The sequence below is a fragment of the Triticum dicoccoides genome, chromosome 2A (genome assembly GCF_002162155.2).
Source record: "Triticum dicoccoides isolate Atlit2015 ecotype Zavitan chromosome 2A, WEW_v2.0, whole genome shotgun sequence".
NCBI classification, from domain to species: Eukaryota; Viridiplantae; Streptophyta; class Magnoliopsida; order Poales; family Poaceae; genus Triticum; species Triticum dicoccoides.
Genome location: NC_041382.1, coordinates 380800684 through 380816915, shown reverse-complemented (window position 1 = coordinate 380816915; position 16232 = coordinate 380800684).

Genomic DNA, 16232 nt, shown 5'->3' with positions numbered 1-16232 from the left:
ATGATTGGACACTTCCTGAACCACCTCCTAATCCAACTCTGAAGAAAAGGGGTATTCTATTTCTCAGTCCTGAAGATATGCAAGAGGCAAATAAATCTATGAAAGAAAAGGGTATTAAAGCTGAAGATGTTAAGAATTTACCACCTATTGAAGAAATACATGGTCTTGATAACCCAACATAGGTAGTAAAGGTAAATTCTCTTTATAGAGTTGATGAAGGTAATATTCCTCGTTATAAGTCTGCTAGCCAATGCTTAGATGAGTTTGATAATTTTATTGTTAAACAAGAAAACTTCAATGATTATGTTGGTAGACAATTGAAACGAAATGCTGATATGCTTGAACACTTGAGTGATTATATGTCTAGAGTTAAAGGTGAACTTAAACTTATTAGTAAACATGCTTCTATGGTTACCACTCAAGTAGAACAAGTACTTAAGGCTCAGAATGATTTGCTCAATGAATTAAATAATAAGAAAATGATAATGTTGTTAGAGTTGTGACTATACGGGGTAAAATGACTCAGGAACCTTTCTATCATGAGGGCCACCCTAAGAGAATTCAGCAAGATTCTCAGAGAACTAATATTGATGCACCTAGTTCTTCTAAGAAGAAGAAAAAGAAAAATGATAGGACTTTACATGCTTCTAGTGAACCTGTTGTTAACACACCTGAGAATCCCAATGATATTTCTATTTCAGATGCCGAAACACAATCTGGTAATGAACATGAACCTAGTGATAATGTTAATGATGATGTTCATGTTGATGCTCAACATAGCAATGATAATGATGACGAGATTGAACATGCCGTTGATCCTGATAACCCACAATCAAAGAATCAACGTTATGATAAGAGAGACTTTGTTGCTAGGAAGCACAGTAAGGAAAGAGAACCATGGGTTCAGAAACTGTGACGCCCCAAGACCGGAGCTTCAGATGCCTTCTAGGGTTTCCAGGTTTCATCGTGTGATTTATTTTGCTTCGTTGTGTCATGTGCATTGCATCATGTCATCATGCAACCCGTTTTAAAACTCAACTAAAAAAATTGCATGGATCTTCGGTCCATTTAAACCGAGGGAATTCACATGGTGATTCTCTTTATAACATATCCTCCCGATATTAGGGAGCTATTATAAATATTTCCATTCTTTTGGAATTCACCTTAACACACTTGTATATTCAATCACTTGGCCTTTTCTTCTTCAAGTGTTGAATCTCTAACCTTGCCTTTTATTCTTTCATCATTTTTCCGGAGCTCTACCAAATTCTCAACATTTTTGGATACTCTTAAAACCTCGTCCTAGTTCAAACCCATTTGAATTAAATTCAAATGAGTTTGAATTCTTATCGTTCGATCTGGATTTTTCTAATTTTCTCGGACCAAGCATATTTTTGTGAGTCCAAGAAAATTAACCACATGCCTAAATTCTTCCTCTAACCTTCTCTTCTCTCTTCTCCTTTCTCTTTTTTCTATGTTAATGTAAAGAGAAGGATATAGGAGAGAGAAGAGCCTAGCTGGGCCTCCCAGCCCAGCTGCAACTTGCCCAAACAACCAGCTCGCCTTACAACGTCCCGCGCCGGCCCATCTAATCCTAACCCTAGGCCTAAGCGACCCTAGCACTCCCGCATCTCTCTCTCCCTCTCCCTCGTCTCTACCCCGCCGCCAGAGAGACCCGCTCGATCCCCTCGCCCTCTCCCCATCGAACCCTTCCTCTCGCTCGTCTCCTCCTTCCCTTGCGCCACCACTCACACCACACGCCTTGAGAATCCCGCGCGCCCGATCCCCATGGTTCGCGCCTCCCTGGCGCCGTTGTCGCTCCGCGCTCCACCTCCAACCGAGCTCTCCATCGTCGCCGGAACCGCGCCTCGTCACCGTTCCTTCTTCATGGCGCTATCGGGGCGAAGCTCTGTTGCGCGTGCAGTCAAGGGAAGACCTGTGCCCGAACTCCTCAACCCATCCCCACGCGCGCAGGCGCCTAAGCCCCGCCACCGTCTCGACCTCGCCGGCGCCTAGCTCTGCTCTGGCCTCCACTCCTTCGCATTGCTGCTGCCATCTCCGGGATCGCCAAAGCCACCGCAAGCCGTCCTCCGCCACCCCCGACGCGCCCCTATTCTTCCCTCATGCTTCGACTCCATTGCGCACTGCTTCTCCTTACTGAGGCTGCCGCCGGCGTCCCAAGCTCAATCATGCCCTGCTGCCGCTGCTCTTCTCATGTGCCACCTGACATGTTCTGCTGCAGCTTCGCGCATGCTACTGTGCCTTGCTGCTGCTTCGTCCGACCGCGAACGACCTCCGTCGAGCTCGCCCGGCCACCTTCGCCCTCGGTGTGGCCCTGCCTCCACTAGCATCCGCCTCCTGTCGGCCGTTTTCATGGGTTCGGGGAGCCCCAAGTCATGTGCGTGGCCTCGTTGGTTGTTGATGCTACGCTGTTGACTTTCTCCATCGTCTCCCTGGGCTCGTCAAACCCTGTACCCGGAGCCCAAGTCGGAAGACTCCGTGGATGTGCTTCTCACTTGTGCCATTTTGGATCATCAAGAACGTTTCGGGATTCGCCAAGTACCATTATGCTCGGAGACCACGGATCCGTGAAGTTCCACTATCGTCGCCGTGTATCCGACAAGTTCAGGAGTACGACTACTTCCCACGATGACCTTGTACCACTACCATCGCAAGAACCGAGACCGGCAAGTCCGAAGACCCAAGTACCATGACGCCAAGTACCCCTTCGTATCGCCAAGGTGGATCTCAACCGTTGACGAGGTAACGATAAGACCATCGATGTGTACGGCTACAATCTGAACATGTACTCGACGACCCCGGAGTCCTATGTTGCGCCAAGTACCCGCTCGTTGACCCGAACATCTACAGGAAAACGTGTCCCACTACCGCCACCCGAACGTCTATGAAACATGTACCACGACCATCGCTGAAGACCCCGTGGACATCAAGTTCCGTGTCGTGACCCCGAACATCTACGGACCTGAACCACCACTTCCCTCGATGACCCGTGAACGACTACTTCCTCTATGAATCGATCTGCTTCTAAACGTACGCTTCGAAGGTATAACCCCGAAACGCCCATCCGAGAATGATTGCATGTGTGTTGAATGAGATGAACCCCGTGTTTGCACCGTGTTTGAAATTGTCGCTTGCATGGTCCTCCTCGTTGCCATGCCGTCCACCCATGGGAACCCGGCAACCGGGATCACCCCACCTTCTATCGCATGTCACGCTCCCGTCACTTTTCCTTTTGCACCGGTATCTCCGTGAGCTACCGGAACTGGAATGTTGTCGTGGCACCATTTTCCGTTGTCGTTGCCGTGGCACCCCTTTCGTTTCCGCCACGATGACAAATGCTTCATAAAATGCTCTTATCAACATTTTCATAAATTTTGCATAACACTTGAACATGTCATCCGCATCATGATAACAACAATTAGAATGGTTTAAATTGTTGTTTGCCTTAAATTGCTAATGCATATGGGGATTACCGGATTTGTTGCTTGTTATATCCGGCCCCATTTAAATTGTTTAGATAGTATAGTTTTGTTATGCTTCACCTCTTTCCATGCTAAACCAACATTTAATATTGTTGAGTACCTAAGCGAGAGAGAACTAAATAAGTCACGTGGTGTTTCGTCAATATGCAACGGAGTTGCATATTGAGCTCCACTTAATTTGTAGTATTGTTTGTTGCACTTTGCCATGCCATGCATATTTAAACCGGACATGCATCATGCTTGGTTGTGCATCATGCCATGTTTATGTGTTGGTTGTTTATTATGTTGTTTGCTTCTTTCCGGGTTGCTTCTTGTGTTAGCTTCGGTTTTGTTCCGGAGTTTTGAGGATCCGTTCGACTACGTACGTTTGTCTTCTTCATGGACTCGTTCTTCTTCCTTGCGGAATTTCGGGCAAGATGACCATACCCTCGAAATCACTTCTATCTTTGCTTGCTAGTTGCTCGCTCTATTGCTATGCCGCGATACCTACCACTTGCTATGTCATGCCTCCCATATTGCCATGTCAAGCCTCTAACCCACCTTGTCCTAGCAAACCGTTGTTTGCCTATGTTACCGCTTTGCTCAGCCCCTCTTAGAGCGTTGGTAGTTGCAGGTGAACAGGAGTTTGTTCCATGTTGGAACATGGTTATTGTTGGGATATCACAATATATCTTATTTACTTTAACGCACCTATATACTTGGTAAAGGTTGGAAGGCTCGGCCTTATGCCTGGTGTTTTGTTCCACTCTTGCCGCCCTAGTTTCCGTCATGCCGGTGTTATGTTCCTTGATTTTGCGTTTCTTACGCGGTTGGGTTATAATGGGAACCCCTTGACAGTTCGCCTTGAATAAAACTCCTCCAGCAAGGCCCAACCTTGGTTTTACATTTGCACTAACAACCTATCACCTTCCCTTGGGTTCTGCAGACTCAAGGGTCATCTTTATTTTAAACCCCCCCCCGGGCCAGTGCTTGTTTAAGTGTTGGCCCGAAATAGAGCCACTTGCGGCGCCACCTCGGGGAAATTTGAGGGTTGGTTTTAGCTGTACGTAGTGTTCATCCGGTGTTGCCCTGAGACCGAGATATGTGCAGCTCCTATCAGGATGTCGGCGCATCGGGCGGTCTTGCTGGTCTTGTTTTACCATTGTCGAAATGTCTTGTAACCGGGATTCCGAGTCTGATCGGGTCTTCCTAGGAGAAGGAATATCCTTCGTTGACCGTGAGAGCTTGTGATGGGCTAAGTTGGGACACCCCTGCAGGGTTTTAAACTTTCGAAAGTCATGCCCGCGGTTATGGGCATATGGGAATTTGTTAATATCTGGTTGTAGGGAACCTGACACTTAACTTAATTAAAATACATCAACCGCGTGTGTAGCCGTGATGGTCTCTTTCCAGCGGAGTCCGGGAAGTGAACACGGTTCTTGTGTTATGCTTGAACGTAAGTAGTTTCAGGATCACTTCTTGATCACTTCTAGTTCACGGTCGTGCTTTGCTTCTCTTCTCGCTCTCATTTGCGTAAGTTAGCCACCATATATGCTAGTGCTTGCTGCAACTCCACCTCACTACCTTTTCCTACCCATAAGCTTAAATAGTCTTGATTGCGAGGGTGTGAGATTGCTGAGTCCCCGTGACTCACAAATTACTTCCAAAACCAGTTGTAGGTGCCGATGATACCAGTGCAGGTGACGCAACCCAGCTCGAGTGGGAGCCCGATGAAGATCATGTTCGTTGGGTTGTTTCGTTTCCTTTTGGTCAGTAGTGGAGCCCAGTTGGGGCGATCCGGGATCTGTTGCATTAGGGGTTGTGTTTCTTTATTTGGTTCTGTAGTCAGACCTTGATTGTATTCTGGATGATGTAATGCTATATTTATGTGTTGTGTGAAGTGGTGATTGTAAGCCAACTCTTTATCCCTCTCTTATTCAGTACATGGGATGTGTGAAGATTACCCCTCTTGCGACATGCCTACTATGCAGTTATGCCTCTAAGTCGTGCTCCGACACGTGGGAGATATAGCTGCATCGTGGCTGTTACAAGTTGGTAATCAGAGCCTTCCCCGACTTAGGAGCCCCCTGCTTGATCGAATTGCTGGCGTTGTTGAGTCTAGAAAAATGTTTTGAGTCTTATAGGATTATATATATCGGAGAGTAGGATTCTTTTTACTCCTCAGTCCCTTCGTCGCTCTGGTGAGGCCTCCTGACGTACAGTTTTGACTCTTCTCTCCTCAAATTTCACAAAATGTTTTTTTAGGATCACACGGCTATTTTGGAATCCTTCCGATGGTTTTGTGACGAGAACATTGTTCTTGGTGCCTCCTGACATTTAGGGGTTGTGGCAGTGTCCCGGGGAGTTGAGCTCCGAGGTGTTGTCGTCACAATTTTATCGTTGCAGTTCTGGAATACCTGAGTTTCGCCGACATAGAAAATCTCCTTTATGCAGTTGTTGGTGAGATAACCTCAACGCCACCCAGTACTGGGGCAGGAGTTTGGGAGTATTGCCATAACTCATATAACGAATGCTTTTCGAAGGTTGAGGTAAATGATTTCCGAAGGTTTCTTGGTTATGTGTTGAAGGATGGATACAACTGGATGTAGGATTTGCTAGTTTTGGGTGACATATTGTGCTTTCCCTGTATCCCCAACACCTGATTGCATAACTAGAAAGTTTAGGGAGTTTATAAGTGGGATTCAAGTAGCTCGTAGGAATTTTTTCCAACAGACACATGATATGATATGGGATCTATCATATGTTTGTTTCCGGCTTATTCTGCAAGCCAATCCTTTGTTTTGTTTTTTTCAGTTGTGGTATTCGAGTTGCTTCGAAGTCAAATGTTGATTACATACCTTTCCTAAGTGGTGTTCTCATATTCCTATGGGAGTACTAATCCTTCTTGATCATCGAGTTTGTCATGTTAATTCTTTTTCAACCGGCGTGTTCTCTCTTCAAGTGGATCCGATCTTTTTCAACACCCGCAAGATCAACTCAAGTCTTCTCAATGTTGTTTGTTTCATCCGTCCCAAGTTGCCTTTGTTTTCGCGCCCTCCCACCCTTTTTCTTCAAGGACTCATATTTCTTATTTGAGTATCCATCTTATGGACGTGAAGTCTCTCCATTCTTTTCCGTCAATCTTATTATCCGGTGATTCTTAGAAAGTTACTAACTGAGCTTCAAGCTCATCATTATTCGTTCTTTTTCTTCTCCGATGGATTCAAGTCAAGTTTTGTTGATCATATCCTTTTTTCCTTGTTTCAAATGTGTTCTCATGCCAGTGCACCTCTTAATCATCCACTCTTGCTATTCTATTGTCCCGGAGTGCTGAAGATATCTCAGAAGGCTCGTCTTGTCATCCAAGATCCGTTCAACCTATTTTGAGGTTGTTATCTCATTCAAGCCATTTAATTCAACCGGTGCAATCTCTCTTTTCAAGCAATCTCATCCAACGGTGTATCTTTTGAGTGGGCCTAACCCACAGGTCTTTTCCCCAGGATCTTACCTAACTATTCTAATCTCCCCGGAGTTACTCTCAAATTCTTCTCCAAGTTTGACATAAGTATGAATTATCATCAGTCATTTGTGTTTCTCCAAGATCTTTCAAATCCATTTCATTGTTGATTCAACCTTTATATTATTCTTATTCCGGAGTGCCTCAACAATTCATGACGGTGTTTCTCGTCGTCATTCTCGGATTTTGAAGACGAAGAAGATTTTCTCTCTGAATCTTGCTCCATTCTCTTCAAGATTCATGGTTCTAGCTTGATGCCATCCTCTCATAATTGTTTTCAATTGTGAGAAGTCTTTTCACCCATTCGGAGCAATTCAAGAGTCTTTTCAGTTTGATTCTCCGGAGCCCATCATCTCATAATTATTCATTCTCAGCTTTCAGCTATTGTTCTCAAAATCTTACTGGTGCATCATTCAAATATTCTCTAATCAGTTCGTGATCTATTCGTTCTCATGTATCAAATTCCCTCAAGTATCTTCATTCATTTTTCCAATTCTACCCGGTAATTTGTGCCTTTTCTACTCTCTTCTTCAATTCTTACGGTGGTCCGTTCAAGATTTCTCTTCCTTCTTTATCATATCAATTTACTCGTTGTTTCAATCCCACCGTTGGTTCCATCAATACCTTCCCAAGTTTGCGCTATATCTCTCTTAATCCTTTCTACGAGAATAAGTAGTATGGCAAATCCGTTGCTTGTCATCAATTTAATTGGTGAAGGATACGCATAATGTAATTCTTATTCTTGTTTCATCCAAGCATTCTAATTTCTTCTTTTCGGAGTGGTTCATCATATCACATTCTCGGTTTGAGATGCTTTATCTTTTCTTTTCCCGGAGTTCCAAGCTCTTTCAAGTATGTCACCACGAAGATCCATCTAAATCATCGCAAGGCTTCACCTTGTGTTTTCAACTTCTCTTTCCTTCGTTATTTTTTTATTACCGGAGTTCTTCATGGAGGCTCTACATGATGGTTCATAAAGGATTTAATTCAAGTGTTCATTGAGATTCTTTTCAGAGGAGCTCAAGTTTTCTTCATTTTTCAATCCGGAGTGCAAATTGTTCTTCCTTATCTTTTGAGGTGGTAATATATCATTCTTCTTTCACAAGAATGAGGTATTTAAACCCATCACTTTCTTCCATGGAGTTATCTTGGTATAAATTTCACCTAAAGCCTTCCATTGTGAATGTTGCTCTTTGTGGTGATTATCTATGATCCAAATTTTATCCTTATCACCTTGGTGGAAGAAGCTTTCTATTCTTTTCTAGCTCTCAATCCAATCTATTGTTTTCCATTAGTGGCAGAATTTCACCTCATAATTTTGGGATGTTTTCCATAAGCCCACAATAATCTTATCCTTTCGTTGTTGATAATTTTGAAGTGTGAAGACTATGTTCTTTCCTTTGCTTATCCATTCAACCGGACTGTTGTGTCATTCCTTCAATCTCTTTTCATCTTATCAAGTTTCCTTCTCTTTTGTACCGGAGTGTTGTCCAAATTATATTATTCTTATTCTTTCTCTATCTTTTTTCAACCGGAGTGTCGTGTCCTTCATTCAAGTTCTCCCATCTTATCAAGTTATACCTCCCTTTTCAACCCGAGTGCTGCCCGAATTTGTTCTTCCTTGTTCCTCTTTTCTAACGGAGTGTTTTCAACTTTGTTCATCTCCGTTGTATTCCTTTCTCGAAATTGGTTAACCTCGCAAGGTTCATGGTTTCACTCGTTTGTCAAAGAAGCAACTTAGTTTTACCTCTCCTCTTCCTCTTCCGTTTTCCCTCCGGTGCCATCCTAGATCTCGGGACGAGATCCTCTCGTACTGGTGGAGTGTTGTGACGCCCCAAGATCGGAGCTTCAGATGCCTTCCAGGTTTCCGGGTTTCGTCGTGTGATTTGTTTTGATTCGTTGCATCATGTGCATTGCATCATGTCACCATGCAACCCGTTTTAAAACTCAACTAAATAAATTGCATGGATCTTCGGTCCATTTAAACCGAGGGAATTCACATGGTGATTCTCTTTATAACATATCCTCCCGATATTAGGGAGCTATTATAAATATTTCCATTCTTTTGGAATTCACCTTAACACACTTGCATATTAAATCCCTTGGCCATTTCTTCTTCAAGTGTTGACTCTCTAACCTTGCCTTTTATTCTTTCATCATTTTTCCGGAGCTCTACCAAATTCTCAACATTTTTGGATACTCCTAAAACCTCTTCCTAGTTCAAACCCATTTGAATTAAATTCAAATGAGTTTGAATTCTTATCATTCGATCTGACTTTTCTAATTTTCTCGGACCAAGCGTATTTTTGTGAGTCCAAGAAAATTAACCACATGCCCAAATTCTTCCTCTAACCTTCTCTTCTCTCTTCTCCTTTCTCTTAGTTCTCTGTTAATGTAAAGAGAAGGATATAGGAGAGAGAAGAGCCTAGCTGGGCCTCCCAGCCCAGCTGCAACTTGCCCAAACAACTAGCTCGCTGCTTCTCCTGGGCCTTACAACGTCCCGTGCCGGCCCATCTAATCCTAACCCTAGGCCCAAGCGACCCTAGCACTCCCGCATCGCTCTCTCCCTCTCCCTCGTCTCCACCCCGCCGCCAGAGAGACCCGCTCGATCCCCTCACCCTCTCCCCATCGAACCCTTCATCTCGCTCGTCTCCTTCTCCTTCCCTCGCGCCACCACGCACACCACATGCCTTGAGAGTCCCGCGTGCCCGATCCCCATGGTTCGTGCCTCCCTGTCACCGTTGCCGCTCCGCGCTCCGCCTCCAATCGAGCTCTCCATCGTCGCGGGAACCGCGCCTCATCACCGTTCCTTCTTCATGGCGCTGTCGGGGCGAAGCTCTATCGCGCGTGCAGTCAAGGCAAGCCCTGTGCCCAAGCTCCTCAACCCATCCCCACGCGCGCAGGCGCCTAAGCCCCGCCACCATCTCGAGCTCGTCGGCGCCTAGCTCTGCTCTGTCCGCCACTCCTTTGCATTGTTGCTGCCATCTCCGGGATCGCCAAGGCCACCGCAAAACGTCCTCTGCCACCCCCGATGCGCCCCTCTTCTTCCCTCCTGGTTCGTCTCCATTGCTCCCCACTTCTCCTTACTGAGGCTGCCGCCGGCATCCCAAGCTCAATCGTGCCCTGCTGCCGCTGCTCTTCTCGCGTGCCGCCTGACCTGCACTTCTGCAGCTTCGCGCGTGCTGTCGTGCCTTGCTGCTGCTTCGTCCGACCGCGGAAGACCTCCGTCGAGCTCGCCCGGCCACCTTCGCCCTCGGCGTGGCCCTGCCTCCACTAGCATCGGCCTCCTACCGGCCGTTTTCATGGGTTCGGGGAGCCCCAAGTCATGTGCGTGGCCTCGTTGGTTGTTGATGCTACGCTGTTGACTTTCTCCATCGTCTCCCTGGGCTCGTCAAACCCTGTACCCGGAGCCCAAGTCGGAAGACTCCGTGGATGTGCTTCTCACTTGTGCCATTTTGGATCATCAAGAACGTTTCGGGATTCGCCAAGTACCATTACGCCCGGAGACCACGGATCCATGAAGTTCCACTACCATCGCCGTGTACAAGTTCGCGAGTACGACTACTTCCCACGACGACCTTGTACCACTACCATCGCAAGAACGGAGACCGGCAAGTCCGAAGACCCAAGTACCATGATGCCAAGTACCCCTTCGTATCGCCACGGTGGATCACGAACGTTGACGAGGTATCGATAAGACCATCGATGTGTACGGCTACAATATGAACGTGTACCCGACGACCCCGGAGTCCTATGTTGCGCCATGTACCCGCTCGTTGACCCGAACATCTACAGGAAAACGTGTCCCACTACCGCCGCCCGAACGTCTATGAAACATGTACCACGACCATCGTTGAAGACCCCGTGGACGTCAAGTTCCGTGTCGTGACCCCGAACATCTACGGACATGAACCACTACTTCCCTCGATGACCCGTGAACGACTACTTCCTCTACGAACCGATCCGCTTCTAAACGTACGCTTCGAAGGTATAACCCCGAGACGCCCGTCCGAGAATGATTGCATGTGTGTTGAATGAGATGAACCCCGCGTTTGCACCGTGTTTGAAATTATCGCTTGCATGGTCCTCCTCGTTGCCATGTCGTCCACCCGTGGGAACTCGGCAACCGGGATCACCCCACCTTCTATCGCATGTCACGCTCCCGTCACTTTTCCTTTTGCACCGGTATCTCCGTGAGCTACCGGAACTGGAATGTTGCCGTGGCACCATTTTCCGTTGCCGTTGCCGTGGCACCCCATTCGTTTCCGCCACGATGACAAATGCTTCATAAAATGCTCTTATCAACATTTTCATAAATTTTGCATAACACTTGAACATGTCATCCGCATCATGATAACAACAATTAAAATGGTTTAAATTGTTGTTTTGCCTTAAATTGCTAATGCATATGGGGATTACCGGATTTGTTGCTTGTTATATCCGGCCCCATTTAAATTGTTTAGATAGTATAGTTTTGTTATGCTTCACCTCATTCCATGCTAAACCAACATTTAATATTGTTGAGTACCTAAGTGAGAGAGAACTAAATAAGTCACATGGTGTATCGTCAATATGCAACGGAGTTGCATATTGAGCTCCACTTAATTTGTAGTATTGTTTGTTGCACTTTGCCATGCCATGCATATTTAAACCGGACATGCATCATGCTTGGTTGTGCATCATGCCATGTTTATGTGTTGGTTGTTTATTATGTTGTTTGCTTCTTTCCGGGTTGCTTCTCGCGTTAGCTTCGGTTTCGTTCCGGAGTTTTGAGGATCCGTTCGACTACGTTCGTTTGTCTTCTTCATGGACTCGTTCTTCTTCCTTGCGGAATTTCAGGCAAGATGACCATACCCTCAAAATTACTTCTATCTTTTCTTGCTAGTTGCTTGCTCTATTGCTATGCCGCGATACCTACCACTTGCTATGTCATCCCACCCATATTGCTATGTCAAGCCTCTAACCCACCTTGTCCTAGCAAACTGTTGTTTGGTTATGTTACCGCTTTGCTCAGCCCCTCTTATAGCGTTGCTAGTTGCAGGTGAAGATGGAGTTTGTTCCATGTTGGAACATGGTTATTGTTGGGATATCACAATATATCTTATTTACTTTAATGCACCTATGTACTTGATATAGGGTGGAAGGCTCGGCCTTATGCCTAGTGTTTTGTTCCACTCTTGTCGCCCCAGTATCCGTCATACCGGTGGTATGTTCCTTGATTTTGCGTTCCTTACGCAGTTGGGTTATAATGGGAACCCCTTGACAGTTCGGCTTGAATAAAACTCCTCCAGCAAGGCCCAACCTTGGTTTTACATTTGCACCAACAACCTATCACCTTCCCTTGGGTTCTGCAGACTCAAGGGTCATCTTTATTTTAACCCCCCCCCCCCCGGGCCAGTGCTTGTCTAAGTGTTGGTCCAAAACAGAGCCACTTGCGGCACCACCTCGGGGGAATTGAGGGTTGGTTTTAGCTGTACGTAGTGTTCATCCGGTGTTGCCCTGAGACCGAGATATGTGCAGCTCCTATCAGGATGTCGGCGCATCGGGCGGTCTTGCTGGTCTTGTTTTACCATTGTCGAAATGTCTTGTAACTGGGATTCCGAGTCTGATCGGGTCTTCCTAGGAGAAGGAATATCCTTCGTTGACCGTGAGAGCTTGTGATGGGCTAAGTTGGGACACCCCTGCAGGGTTTTGAACTTTCCAAAGTCGTGCCCGCGGTTATGGGCAGATGAGAATTTGTTAATATCCGGTTGTAGGGAACCTGACACTTAACTTAAACTAAATACATCAACCGCGTGTGTAGCCGTGATGGTCTCTTTCCAGCAGAGTCCGGGAAGTGAACATGGTTCTTGTGTTATGCTTGAACGTAAGTAGTTTCAGGATCACTTCTAGTTCATGACCGTGCTTTGCTTCTCTTCTCGCTCTCATTTGCATAAGTTAGCCACCATATATGCTAGTGCTTGCTGCAACTCCACCTCACTACCTTTTCCTACCCATAAGCTTAAATAGTCTTGGTCGTGAGGGTGTGAGATTGCTGAGTCCCCGTGACTCACAAATTACTTCCAAAACCAGTTGCAGGTGCCGATGATACCAGTGCAGGTGACGCAACCCAGCTCGAGTGGGAGCCCTATGAAGATCATGTTCGTTGGGTTGTTTCGTTTCCTTTCGGTCAGTAGTGGAGCCCAGTTGGGGCGATCGGGGATCTGTTGCATTAGGGGTTGTGTTTCTTTATTTGGTTCTGTACTCGGACCTTGATTGTATTCTGGATGATGTAATGCTATATTTATGTGTTGTGTGAAGTGGCGATTGTAAGCCAACTCTTTATCCCTCTCTTATTCAGTACATGGGATGTGTAAAGATTACCCCTCTTGCAACATGCGTACTATGCGGTTATGCCTCTAAGTCGTGCTCCGACACATGGGAGATATAGCCGCATCGTGGCTGTTACAACTTGGTAATCAGAGCCTTCCCCGACTTAGGAGCCCCCTGCTTGATCGAATTGCTGGCGTTGTTGAGTCTAGAAAAATGTTTTGAGTCTTATAGGATTATATATATTGGAGAGTAGGATTCTTTTTACTCCTCAGTCCCTTCGTCGCTCTGGTGAGGCCTCCTGACGTACAGTTTTGACTCTTCTCTCCTCAAATTTCACGAAATGTTTTTTTAGGATCACGCGGCAATTTTGGAATCGTTCTGATGGTTTTGTGACGAGAACATTGTTCTTGGTGCCTCTTGACATTTAGGGGTTGTGGCAGTGTCCCGGGGAGTTGAGCTCCAAGGTGTTGTCGTCACAATTTTATCGTTGCAGTTCTGGAATACCTGAGTTTCGCCGACATCAAAAATCTCCTTTATGCAGTTGTTGGTGAGATAACCTCGACGCCACCCAGTACTGGGGCAGGAGTTTGGGAGTATTGCCATAACTCGTATAACGGATGCTTTTCGAAGGTTGAGGTAAATGATTTCCGAAGGTTTCTTGGTTATGTGTTGAAGGATGGATACAGCTAGATGTAGGATTTGCTAGTTTTTGGTGAGATATTATGATTCCCCTGTATCCCCTATATTTATGTGTTGTGTGAAGTGGCGATTGTAAGCCAACTCTTTATCCCTCTCTTATTCAGTACATGGGATGTGTAAAGATTACCCCTCTTGTGACATGCCTACTATGCGGTTATGCCTCTAAGTCGTGCTCCGACACGTGGGAGATATAGCCGCATCGTGGATGTTACAGAAACCCATGCCTTTTCCTCCTAAACCATCCAAGAAAAATAATGATAAGGATTTTGAGTGCTTTGCTGAAATGATTAGACCTATATTTTTGCGTATGCGTTTGACTGATATGCTTAAAATGAATCCTTATGCTTAGTACATGAAAGATATTGTTACTAATAAAAGAAAGATACCGGAAGCTGAAATTTCCACCATGCTTGCAAATTATACTTTTAAGGTGGAATACCTAAGAAACTAGGAGATCCAGGAGTACCAACTATACCATGCTCCATTAAAAGAAACTATGTTAAAACTGCTCTATGTGATCTTGGAGCCAGTGTTAGTGTTATGCCTCTCTCTTTATATCGTAGACTTTATTTGAATAAGTTGACACATACTGAAATATCTTTGCAAATGGCTGATAAATCAACTGCTATTCCTGTCAGTATTTCTGAGAATGTGCCTGTTGTGGTTGCAAACGTTACTATTTTAATGGACTTTGTTATTCTTGATATTCCCGAGGACGATAGTATGTCGATTATCCTTGGTAGACCCTTTTTGAATACTGCAAGGGTTGTTATTGATTGCAACAAAGTCAATGTCACTTTTCATGTTAATGGTAATGAGCATACGATACACTTTCCGAGGAAACAACCTCAAGTCCATAGTCTCAATTCTATTGGAAAAATCTCAACAATTACTATTGGAGTTTTGAATTTCCTCTTTCTACTGTCAAGAAGAAATATGATATTCTTATTGTTGGGGATGTGCATATCCCAGTTGAGGTAACCTAGTGTTATTCGAAATTTCTCCGGTTTCATGCAATTCGGAATGAGTTTGTTAACAAGACTTGATCAACCTTGTTAGTGGATTCCTTTTGATGAGCATGAGATGGATGAAGTTAGAAAGCACAACCTTTTGTACCCTCTTTTTACTTTCTGTTATTTATATTAAATAAAGTAAAAACAGTATTTTCTGTCTGTTTTCTGAATTATCCTTGCAATAAAAAATATCCCGAAAATAAAAGTTCTCCAAATGCCCTGAAAATTTAATATCTTTTCCAAAATATTTGAGAATTATTGGCACTGAGAACACACCAGGGGGGCCCACCATGTGCCCATGAGGGTGGAGGGCGCGCCCACCCCCCTGGGCGCGCCCCCTGCCTCGTGGACCCCACATGGGTCCCCTCCACTTATTCTTGCACCCACACACTTCGTCTTCCTCCAGAAAAAATCATCCACCAGCTCAAACCCGTGTTCTAGCTCATCTTGCTGCCATTTTTTATCTCCTTGCTCAAAGCCCCATTCACAAAACTGCTTTGGGGGATTGTTGTTCGGTATGTGACTCCTCCAATGGTCCAATTAGTTTTTGTTCTAGTGCTTTATTTATTGCAAATTTTTGTTGCTTAGGTGACCATGTTCTTGAGCTTGCATGTCAAATTTATGTGGTCAAAAGTAGTTTTAATGCATGATATAGCATCTAGGCACTTGTAGGAGTAGTTGCTATCAATTCTGTTGAGTTTGATTCACTTTTATTTTAAGTTACTAAAAATTTCAGAAAATTTCAGAAAAAGATGAAGAGATTTTTGAGGGGCTCATGGAGCCGAAGCTCGAAGGATAAGCAAAGTGAAGAGAATAAGAAGCCCAAGTATAATCTCCCTCGTACTGCGGAGGTTTGGCCATGTGAATGGCCTTGTCATGAGTTCTTGAGAGAAGCCGGGATTTATGAAGATTTTTATTATTTTGCTGAGAATGCAGGCCTCACTGACTTCCTTCATGACCAGTGTGAACAGTATCTCTTACTCACCAATATTTTGTGCAAAATTTTCATTTCCATGCTAGAAGATTGCCACCTTTGGTAGAATTCTATTTATATGATGAGCATAAGGAGATGTCACTTTATGATTTTTGCCGGGTTTGTAGGATACCCTTTGAGGGCAGCATAGAGGAACCACATCATAATGATGTGGAGGGATTCATTGATATGATTGCTGTAGGGGAAACGAGAAAGGTTTTCGATGCAAGAATTAC